Genomic DNA, 12044 nt, shown 5'->3' on the forward strand with positions numbered 1-12044 from the left:
TTGAAGATTACCACAGAGAAACAAACTTACAGAGTTTATTTTAAATTTTCAGATGGTTCCCAATATATGAAGCCCTCAGGGAAGTGGGACAGGTCCAAGGAGTGAGGTGCAGCAGGAAGAGAAAGTCATCAGGCATAGGAGGGATGAAGAATGGGATGTGACATGCAGTGCATCACTCTTGCTTGAGGGAGCTGTCTCAGATCACATGTGCAAACACTGTTTTAAATTGTGAGTCTTAGGTTTCAAAAGGGATGTTAAACTAGAATATGATATGGAGACAGTAAAATCTGCAAATGGCATTGAGGAATGTTTGGAAAAAAATATTTTTAAACAATTAGGGTTGATGAACAGGTCTAATTGTCTCCAACTATTAAAAGAGTTAATACAAAAGAAGGATTAGTCTTTTCTATGGTCCCTAGAGCAGAATAAGAAACAATCCATGATAGTTAAACTGAGCAGCTAGAAGTGTCTGAGGATTGAAGTGAAGCCTTATAACACAATGAACTTGTTTGGTTGGTGTTTACCCAGGGTCTGGGGTAACATCTACCATTGCACTGGAAACAGTGCCAGCCTAGATGGGAGACTGGGTTCTGGAGCCCTGTGGCACCTGGGTAGAGTCCTGCTTTTGGCACTCGACACCTTGGATGGCGGTCACTGAGCCTGCCAATACTTAATTCATACTCATCTGTAAAATGGGGATAAAAGTACCACCTCTGTCACAAGGTGCTGTGAAGATGCAGTATGATAATTCACAGAAATTGGAAAAGCACTTGATGAATTTGAAAACTATCCTAGACTAAATGAGCATGAGACATTATTAAATGAAGATAAATCAGTATTTTCCCCTAGATTTCAAATTTTAATTGTTATATACATTAAAGCCAGGTATTTCACTTTTTCCTTCTATAAGCCTTTGATTCAGTCCATTCCATCCACAACCTAAGCCACAATACACACCCAGACACTTGGGGGAAATGTTTCTTTAATATTGCATTCTGTACTCCAAATGCACAAAATATCAACCTGTGCTAGAAACAGTGTTATGTGTATTCCAAATTATTTCCTAGTGCCCACTCTGGGCATCGAGGTAGACTTGGGACTATGTGGTTGTTTTCTGATTATATTTTGGTCAATGGAATATCAACAGTAATAATGTGTGCCATTTCCAGACTTGTTTATACACTTGGCTCCTTACCTGTGCCTTGTATCACTCTGTTTTGGAAATCTTGGAGGCTGGGTGTTAAGATGACAGTACAGCAGCAACCTGGAAAGGGACTAGATCCCTGAGTCTCTATTTGGAGGGCCATCCCCACAGAGGGCCACCTGAGACACATCAGACTATGACTTGAATAAGAATTAAAACTTTGTATTACACCTCTGAGATTTCAATTTTGTTTATTCATTTATTTGCCACAGAATAACCTACTTTATCTCGACTAATACAGAACTTAGTACCAAAAAAAAAAAAAAAAAAAAAGAGAACCCAAAGTGGCTAAAACAAAAACCTAAAACGTAAGATACTGGTTTTAGAGTTCAAAGGGCTTGATATGAGTGTTCATCATTCTTATAATCTACTCCATGCCTAGCCCCCATCCTGGGTCACATAATCATTTTTAGCCCCTCAGTTATCGAGGTTAAAGGGAGACTACAATTAATGATGAATAGCATTTACTGAACCTATAGTTCAGGTTATGGACTGTATAGTACATGCATGACCTTAATTAATCCTCACAACTTGCAATGGAGACACTGTTATTTTCCCTTGTTACAGATAAAGAAATTGAAAACTAGAGGAAGTACAGCCTCCATGTTATTCAGTCACAATGGGGTACCTGGAAAGTTGAGTTTTCTTCATTCTAAATTGTCTAGGAATAGGCAAGAAGAATATGTTAAGAGGAAGAATCTATTAACCCAGGCTACAACTTAATCTAGTAAATTGGAAAGGGGCAGAACTCACCAGAAAGTTATTATTTCAGTTAAGTCATAGGTACAGTACTTGGATATGCTTCAAATTGGAGAAGAAAAAAATCACAAACACACACACACACACATACAATTAAAACGTAATAGAAGCCTCTAAATGATACATCAGAACACAAGTAGTTAAAAGTATGGGCCCCAAAGTGGAACACACAGGATTTAGGGAGAATGGGCTTAGCTACAATTCTGCTCTTTGGGCTAGAACTGTGCTGCCCAATATAGTAACCATGGCTACATGTATATCCAGAGAACTTGAAATGTGTCCAGTTCTAGTTGTGAGGTGCTGTAAGGGTAAAATACACACCAGATGTTGAAGACTTAGTACAAAAATATAAACTATATCATTAATATTTTGATTAAATATTAACATTTTGGTTGGTAGCCCCAATAATTTTGGACATATTGGGTTAAATTACAAGTATTATTAATTTTACCTGTTTATTTTTATCTGCTTAATGTGGCTAATAGAAAATTAAAGTTACATCTATGGCTCACTCTTATGGTTCACATTTTATTTCTGTTGGACAGTAGTGGGCTAAGTGTTAGGAACTGGGAAAGCCAAAGTAAACTGCAAACAGTGTTCTAGAAATAGTTCAGATTTTAATGAAGGTGATACTTTGGATCAGTTATAGAGAAATTTTTCTGAAATCCTTATTTGATTTGGTCTCTTGGTGTATTCTTCTTGAGTGCCTTTCCTGGTCTCTAGTCATAGAAACTTTGTCAGATCTTCTTATAAATAATGTACTTGCTTAAAAAGGAGAGCTCCATCAACCCCCAAAGTAGCTATGGCCAGATCAGTGCTTCTTAAATTTAAAGTGCAAAGAAATCATGAGAGTGGGAGGAGGTCTTGTTAAACCAATGTTGAGACTCAGATATTAAGTCTGGGAAGGGGCCTGGGATGATGCCAAGCGTTCAGGTCTGAGGTCCAGGCATGAAGAAGCAAGAGGCAAGGACATATTAGACCTACCAGACTCAAAATTTGGGAACAAAAAAGAGAGGTGAAGTGATTGTCATAAAGTCAGAGAGATCCCACTATCCTCAATTAACTTACTCCTCTCGATTGAGCTGTATCTAGAGAAGGTGAAATGAACAGGCCACAGCACAACTAATCTGCTCAATTCTACTGTTGCAAAGATTGATGGAGACCATTGTATGATCAATTTGGTCATGACACCAGGTATCAGTCATGAGCATGACTGAAATGAATGGAATCACTTTACTCCAATCTGCTTTGCTTTTATTGTGTAAATTTAGCTGATCCTGATGGCTTGGGGACAGGGAAGTCAGTGATACACCTAAGTCTACTAACGTTGTTGAGATAATTTTTGAATAAAAAATCAGCATATGCATGCATATTAGTTATTATAAGAGAATTTGCCAGGTTTACTCATGTTCTCTTCTCAGAGGATGTACTTCCTTTCTGTTGAAGTTAGAAAATATAGTATTTGTAAAAATGAAATTTTGTTATAATGGAATTAGTCTTCTAATTTGTGAAATCAGCTCAGAAAAATAATTTCTCAAGGAGAGTCAAGGAAAATGTTTGGAGCAGTTATATAATATTCAGTATTAGTTTATAATCTCCCAAAATGGCTACTTGGAAAAAGAGTCCTATGTGATTTTGTAACTTTTTAAATATTTTAAAATCTCATTAATTAAGTCTTTATACTGCTTTACAACATCAAGTGTGGATATAGAGGCATAGTCAATCATGTCATATCGAAAAAATAAATTTTGCATGACACTTTGGAGTTTTCGAAGTTCTCTGGATAGAAACTTTAAATTCCTGTGACCTTGAGTCTCATTTTCTGTCACTCATAACATCAAATTACTTTTCTGTTGATTCTTTTTCTTGTTATTCCTGCAGTGGCCTCCTTATTTGAATTCAGATCTGGTTCAAAACATTGGCTGCTACTTTGACCTACACTGACATTTCAAAGGCTGAAGAATAATTAGTGAAATAAAAACCTCATAATTACTTTCTAACACACACCCACACAAAGCCTTTTGTTGAGCTGGCAGAATGGATTGGGATTTTTGTTTTGTTGTGTTGTGTTTTGTTCTAAATGATTGAGCATGGAACTAAAGTGAAGTGACAGACATTTCTTGAATGCACAAAATGATCTGAAAGCTTAAGGTACTCTGTTTCACCTAACAGTGTTGAAATCTTACTCAAGAATCAACTTCATTTAATATCCCATTTTAAACTTGAACTTTAACAAAAAAGCTTTCTTTGGAAATAACTTTAGGATGGCATATGATATCATGTTAATACAACAGTCTGGTTAATTTTGTTTGTTGTCTTTTGTCTAGGTTAGAGATGACAAAGGAGTGAATTATTCTGATTCAGATAGTAAGATATGGCTCCAGCTACTAGGAAAATGTTTCCTATGGTGTAAACATAATGACTGTGTGTGTCCTGCACCTACTCTTTCCTTTCAATCTGATTTGTTGGTTGGGTTTAGGGTTGTGCACATGGATCTATCCATATTTGTTGTAAGAATGAGATCTTGCTTGTACCTCACTTCCTCAGCCCAAAGAAGAGAAAATCAGATATTCATTGCCTACTGTGGGTTGGATCCCATATGAAAAGATTCATCATTGGGTCTTTGTGGTCCACATGCTATTTCTATAGGAAAAAAAAAAATACAATTCTGAATGCTAGGGAATTATTAAAACAATCTCCTAGTACTACTGTTCATCTCTTGGCCAAGTAGTCTGTTCTGTTATTCTTTGTAGTATAGGTGATATGTTATTTTGTTTTGGATTATTTTTTTATTGCTATTGCTTATATTATTCTCAGAATCCTTAATTGGAGAATCCCAGGGACAAAGGAACATGGAGGGCTGCAGTCCATGGGGTCGCACAGAGTGGGACACGACTGAAGCAACTTAGCACGCACACATACTATTTTTCAGAGCACTTTTATAATAACGGCTTCCCTGGTGGCTCAGAGGTTAAAGCGTCTGCCTCCAACGCGGGAGACCTGGGTTCAATCCCTGGGTCGGGAAGATTCCCTGGAGAAGGGAATGGCAACCCACTCCAGTATTCTTCCCTGGAGAAGGGAATGTCAACCCACTCCAGTATTCTTGCCTGGAGAATCTCATGAATGGAGGAGCCTGGTAGGCTGCAGTCCATGGGGTCGCACAGAGTCTAACAGGACTGAGTGATTTCACTTTCACTTTCATTTTTATAATAATAGCTAATGTAACCAATACGTCAAACATACACACTTTTGTAAGCAAAACACAATCTAAAGTGGTATTTCTCAAAGACTTTTCTCTTAGGGCCCTTTATACTGTTACAATGACCCCAAATACTTTTTGTATGTGTGTTATATATATACTGATTTAGAAATTAAAATTGAGGAATTTTAAACAAGACACATACATGGTAACAAAATGATATATTTTTATAAAAATATTTTTGAAAACAAAGGAAAAATATAATGTCATTGTTTTACATGTTTGCATTTTTTTTTAATACTTGATAGAAGACGCCTGGCAGATATAATAGGTCTAGCCTCAGGAAAATTCTACTGCATGGTATAAGACAGGAAAAGACAAATCATGTCTTAGTGTTATTTTGAAAAGAATTTTGACCTCGTGGACTCTCTGTAAGTGTCTTGAGGACTCCAGGTGTCCTCGGATCACACTTTGATAACTCCTGATCTGAAGAGAACACCGAGTGTGTGACTGAAAAACTATTAAAAGCTCAGGAAGATTTTGAGTGGTGCCTCAGAAAAAAAAATCCTTTAAGAATCTTAGAGCTGTGCTTCATGGATCCTCTCATTAAACAATAGGGCTGCCATGAATATTAAATATGTTGGCCTTCAGGAACTTTTTAAGAATCTCAAGGTAGAGAAGGACTGATTGTGGGATTTTGTCTAGTCAACTGCAGTCAATAGCTTTATAGGAAGCCCATAGGTTTTTTTAAGAGAATTATATCATGATAAACAATGAGATATGGGTCTGATCCCTGGGTTGGGAAGATCCCCTGGAGGCGGGCCTGGCAACCCACTCCAGTATTTTTGCCTGGAAAATCCCATGGACAGAGGAATAGCGGCCTATAGTTCACCCAGTCACAAAGAGTCAGACATGACTGAAGCAACTTAGCAAGCACACAAACATTGTCACCTTGAAGTTAAAGGGATAGAGAATACAAAATGAAGAGAGGCCTTTGAGCCTCTGAACTGCTATAGGTGGGAAGCAGACTGAGAAAAATATTCGTTTACAAATACTGGCCATTTCTCAGGAAAAAAATAATACTCAGAGGGTAAAAAAACACACAGAGGGCACAGCTGTATCATTCCCAGGCCCACCCCTAACGCAGAAACTGCCAAGACCTGCCTGGCTAGATTTCAAAATTGTGAAGAACCAGTGACTTCTCTGTATTTCCTGTTTCCTCCTTTTTGAATGGTTCTACAGCAGTCATCGTGTGTCTCTCCACTGTACGGGGTATGTGTGTGCATGTGCGTGCACGTGTGCAGATATCTTGTGTCTTTAGTTCATAGATGTTGAGATTGAGGAAGACTCTCTTCAGGGAGTAAAGGAACCATAGTCATGGAGCCTCATTTTTATCTAGATCTTATTTATATAATAAGAACAAGAAAGCTTGCTGTAACGGAATAAGACTTTTGTAGACGTCGGGAGTGGGTCAGTATGTTTGCGTGTGCGAGTGACACGAATTGTTTGAGACCATGAGGCAGACTGTGGTAGGCAGCCTCCAAGTTTGTTCTCATAAACCTTGCCTCTAGGTCTTCATTCTTTTGTGTGGTCTCCTCTCACATTTGATTAGAACTAGTTCTATTAATATATGGCCAATAGAATATGGTGGGAGAGTCAGTATGTTTTCTGAGGCTAGGATATAACAGGAGTTGAAGTTTCATCCTTGATAATCTTACATCTCTCACTCTGCTCAGAGCCTATCCACAGAGTAGCTGGCTTCACCCAATCTGCTAGTCCTGTGAGCAAAGTAGATCTGAAATGGAGATTATCCAGCTCAAACTTTCATTTGATTGCAGCTCAAGCCAACATCTGACTGAATGTCCTTACATACCCTAACCCAAAACTTTCAGCTTGCTGCTAAGTCACTTCAGTCGTGTCCAACTCTGTGTGACCCCATAGATGACAGCCCACAAGGCTCCCCCGTCCCTGGGATTCTCCAGGCAAGAACACGGGAGTGGGTTGCCATTTCCTTCTCCAATGCATGAAAGTGAAAAGTAAAAGTGAAGTTGCTCAGTCGTGTTCAACCCTCAGGGACCCCATGGACTGCAGCCTACCAGGCTCCTCTGTCCATGGGATTTTCCAGGCAAGAGTACTGGAGTGGGGTACCATTGCCTTCTCCAACCTTTCAGCTTAGCTACTCCCAAATTTCTTAAAGCCAATAAATAATTATTGTTATTTTGGACATTAAGTTGTGATTTTTTTTTTTTTAAAGTAGCGATAGGTAATCTGCACACAGGTCAGACCCAAATGCTTTTTATGTAATGTGGAACATGAAGCAGGAATATTGACTCCAGTGGTTATGATTCCTGCAGCACAGCACAGAACTTTGAAAGGAATGCTTGTATCTTTCTCTGCAAAGAATCAAGGCTCTGCCTCTAATTGTACAAATATCCAGGGTTAGGAGTCTTACCAAGTCTTTTGAATTTGGGGGGACTTAATTTATTCATCTTCAAAAATTTTAAAAACAGTAATTACATGATTTCAAAAGATCCTTCACAATTTGAAAATATTAGGTTTTGTAAATCTACTTCAACACATCAAAAACAATTCTCAGAATATCTCTGGCATTTTTTTCCCCTTGTGGGATTTGGTATAATTTCTTTTGTTTTAAGTGTTAGAAATTTCATTAAAGTTAACATTCTCTACAAGGTCATACTCAAACTATCATCTGTTAATGTGCCATCTTTCTTCTCTAAGTGTCAAAAATATTCTTCATGATGCAAAAAGTCTCACTGTCCATTTGTGGTGTGTAAGAAACCTGTATCTTCATTCATTTTATGAAATCCATGCTAAAGGCACCCTTCTTGGTTGTATATTATCACAGCAGTCTTGTATTAATCCATTTTTCTCAATTCCCTCTAGTGTACTGCCATCTTGATTTCTCAGTGGTAGGGTCCATTTAAGACTCTTCAAGCTGACTGGGTATAAATGCTTCCACAAACATCTATTTCTCTGAACAGGCCCCATAGATAATTCAGCTTCAGAATTCATATTTTTGCTATACAAAATACAGACTATCACAAAGATTTCCTTTGTGCTTAAGGATAAAATTCCATGGTCTCAGTCTTCAAAATGACATACCTCAAATAAAACGAATGTGTTTTCTCAGAACCATCCTCTACCAAATTTAATTTTAATCTTATAAGTTACCAGGACAGTCGGGCTCTCCTTGTGTGGGCCCCATGGTGCTTCCATCCCGGGACCAGCTAGAGCAGTGTGCGGGGCCACAGCAGGAGAGCTGGCCCCTATTATTTCTACATGAGCTGCCATATCTTATGTCAACTTTTCGTCTCTCATCAATTGAAACTTTATACTTATATCCAATATAAGTACAGATATCTTTCCACCAGTTAAGAACTGAAAATACAGTATATCACCAAATATTTTAATTAAAAAAAAATAGAGCTTCACATTTCAGTTGCATATTTCATCAGTAGACCTGGAGTTGTTACCTGTTTGAAAATACACTGCAAACCAACTAAATGTTGCAGAGTAACAAATAACAGTATATTTTATAAATTTAATAAGAACTTTTGGTTGGAAGAATATACAGTTAATTTCAGTAGTGTTATCATATTAATGTTTATAATTGATATATAACATTATAAGTTATTAATTTGAAATAAGCCAGCTGGTTTACCCCCAAATTATTCATGGCATTTATTAGATTTGTTAAACTTTTACTCAATGATTGGTAAACTGTGAAGGTAATTTGAGCATTTAAAAATTTTCTGCCTTTATATAGCAAAGAAAGGTAATGAAGAGAAACTACGGTCCTTTCATATTAAGATCTCTTTAATTCAGCAATAAATATTCACCAAAGTGCATGCTATCTTGAGATAAGGTCATTTTGACCATCTATTCCATTAAAAATATGTTTATTTTACTTACAGGTGTCATCCATTAGGACAGGCAATTGATGTTTCAGCCAGTGGTCTTTGTCAAGGAAGTAGAACTTACTTTTAATGGAATGGAAGTTTCTAAATGACCCAATCTCAAGAAGCATGCACTCTAGTGAATTTTTATTTATTATAAACTAGTCAGCTGAAAATGCAATTTGTGCTGTAGAAGATGATCTGGTTATTTATGAATAGCATTATATCAGTTGTGTTCATCTAATTGGAAAAAAATCTTTGAGGCACTTAGAAAATCATGCAGGCATTCAACAGTTTCTTTCTTAATCTTTTTCCTTTCATACTGCTGTTTTTATCCTGCCCCATTCTGTCTTTGACCTCTTATTTTGCCTCTATTTTTCCACTTTCTCTTTATTAAATTTAAATCATTATTTTTTTCTTTCTGGAAAAATTCAACAGGTTATATAGTATACACACATTTCCCTTGTACCTCTGTCTCTCCCTGTCTGTCTTCTCCTCCTTCCCCCAGTGCCTCCTTCCCTCTTCTCTATCATGTCGGACAAGCAACTTATCCAGTGGCTCCTAGGAGACAGAGTGACAACACCTTTTAAAGAGTGAGCTGGCTCTCAGTCCAGAGAAATGTAGAGGCAATATCTCTGCAAAAGAATGAGGAAAAGCTCTATTATTCTACAACCATTAGAGCACTGAGTAATATTTTAATCTCAACATTTCACATTCCATTGATTTTGATGACAATGTGACAATGTAATGTCCAGAGTTGAATTTTTCCATGCTACTTAAAATGAAACTAATAGCTGACTTCACCAACTTTTCCTCACACAATAGCAATTTGGTAGCAATCTTACGTCATGCATCATAATGAATTGGCAGTCAATGGCTATTTTGAGTTCTGTAAAAACACTAAAATGAACTTTCTCTGTACTACGGTAACATAAAGTTGTGGTACAAACAATTCCAAAATCTCAGTGGCATCACACAATCAGAACCTATTTCTTTAGTAACACAACACATACCTTTTTCTTTCTCACTGTAGCTTGGCTGGGGCTTTGGCCACTGCAGTTACTCAGGGGCTCAGGCTAGGGGAAGCTCTTTGTCAACATGCTGCTGCTGCTAAGTCGCTTCAGTCACGTCCGACTCTGTGCGACCCTATAGACAGCAATCCCCCAGGCCCCGCCGTCAACATGCACTTCCATTATTTCTGTGGTGAGGTGATACACAGTGTGTCGCTCTTATATCTTTCTTATTTTTGTTCATATTTCATGAGCCAAAGGGGATCACATGCCCTCACCGAACTTCACGTGGGCTGGGAAATACAGTCTTTCTAGGAGCCTCAAAAGAGGTAAGAACAGAAGCATTTATGCATTGGCCCCATTCACTACACAGGATTTAAACAAACTCATGGAGTCACTGGGATCGGGGATTGTAGGTTCAAATGTTACCACCCCATTGGAAGGATCCAGTCTTATATGGCTGCACTTTGTGTTATGGGTGCTGGATCATAGGCTGTTCGGTAGCACCAGTGGCTGGAGAGGAGCACCTCGGAATGGTTCAAAGTGAAACACGTATCTGTGAAGTCATCACAAGCTGGGACCCATCTTTGCTTTGTTTTTAATGCCGTAATCTTTATGTTTTGGATCAGATTAATATAGTTCCTTAAGTGCCAGGTCCTTTTGTTATTCAGAGAAGGCAATGGCACCCCACTCCAGTACTCTTTTGCCTGGAAAATCCCATGGACGGAGGAGCCTGGCAGGCTGCAGTCCATGGGGTCGCTAAGAATCAGACACGACTGAGCGACTTCACTTTCACTTTTCACTTTCATGCATTGGAGAAGGAAATGGCAACCCACTCCAGTGTTCTTGCCTGGAGAATCCCAGGGACGGGGGAGCCTGGTGGGCTGCCGTCTATGGGGTTGCACAGGGTCGGACACAACTGAAGCGACTTAGCTGCAGCAGCAGCAGCAGCCTTTTGTTATTTCTTTTGTTTTTGTTAATCCCATGAGAAGAACAGCAAGTTCATATATTATGAGAGAAATAGATAAGATAGAAACTTATAACTACCAGATGCAAAGGTGTTGCATATTTACTGTTGAAATTACTTCCAACACTTTATATTTTAAACTATCATGAAAATTGATTTTTTTCTATTATCTATTTGGATTGGATAGTGCTGGCAGAAAGAGAGCATGTTTATGTATATTTATATTGTAGCAATCCAATCATGAGATACAAAGCTTTATCTCTTTAGGTTTTCAACACAGAAAATTATATCGCTTTAAATTTTCACACCTACTTTCTGATATCTATAGTTACTGGTTTTGTTTCATCTCATTACATCAGCCCAAATTTCCAAAACTAAGTTAAATAAAGATCAGCTACTGAACATATTTACCTTGTTCTTGCTTTTAATTAAAATGTTACTAGCACTTCTCCAAAATGAGTGCTGTCGGGTTTTTTTTCCTGTTTTCCCTCATTTTTTAATTCTTTAAAATATCATTAATTATACTAAATTTTATCAAATGTTTTTGTAAGACATTTCATTTGTCTTATTTAGACCATAAATTTGATATATACTATTGATTTTTTTATTCCTTATCAAGTATTTTTATTTTCCTTTCATTTCTTACAAAAATCTTATTTTTGCTTTCACCTAGTATTAGACTATTGAATATTTTGAATTGGAATTTTATGTGCTTGTGTTTAATCTGGGATATTTACTTATAAGTTATTTTTGTGATATTTTGGTAAGATTGTAGTATGGGAGAACTAGCCTTGGTAATTTGTGAGGAACAATATATTATGTAAAGCCAGTACCATTTCTATCACATACAGAAATATAAAATGAAGAAAGTTAAAGATAGCTCTCTAAAACCAATAGATCCTAGAGCCTGCCAATGTCTTTTCTAATTGAATGTAATATAATCCTACACTAAGGGAAAATACATCTTCACCTTTAGAATTAACCCAAA

General features: G+C 37.4%; 1 long non-coding RNA gene across 3 annotated transcripts in view; it reads right to left on the bottom strand.

Annotated features, from left to right (window-relative positions):
- LOC139178222 (uncharacterized) overlaps positions 1 to 12044 on the bottom strand; it is a 381844-nt gene that overhangs the window by 36515 nt on the left and 333285 nt on the right. The window contains exon 4 of one of the 3 annotated variants that reach the window (XR_011562646.1): positions 9566 to 9714. The exons of the other annotated variants lie outside the window; for them this stretch is intronic. This is a non-coding gene — a long non-coding RNA (uncharacterized lncRNA). Of the gene's footprint in view, positions 1 to 9565; positions 9715 to 12044 lie in introns of those variants that run through there. 3 annotated transcript variants of the gene reach the window in all.

This window comes from Bos indicus, chromosome 21, assembly GCF_029378745.1.
Source record: "Bos indicus isolate NIAB-ARS_2022 breed Sahiwal x Tharparkar chromosome 21, NIAB-ARS_B.indTharparkar_mat_pri_1.0, whole genome shotgun sequence".
In the NCBI taxonomy this organism is placed as follows: Eukaryota; Metazoa; Chordata; class Mammalia; order Artiodactyla; family Bovidae; genus Bos; species Bos indicus.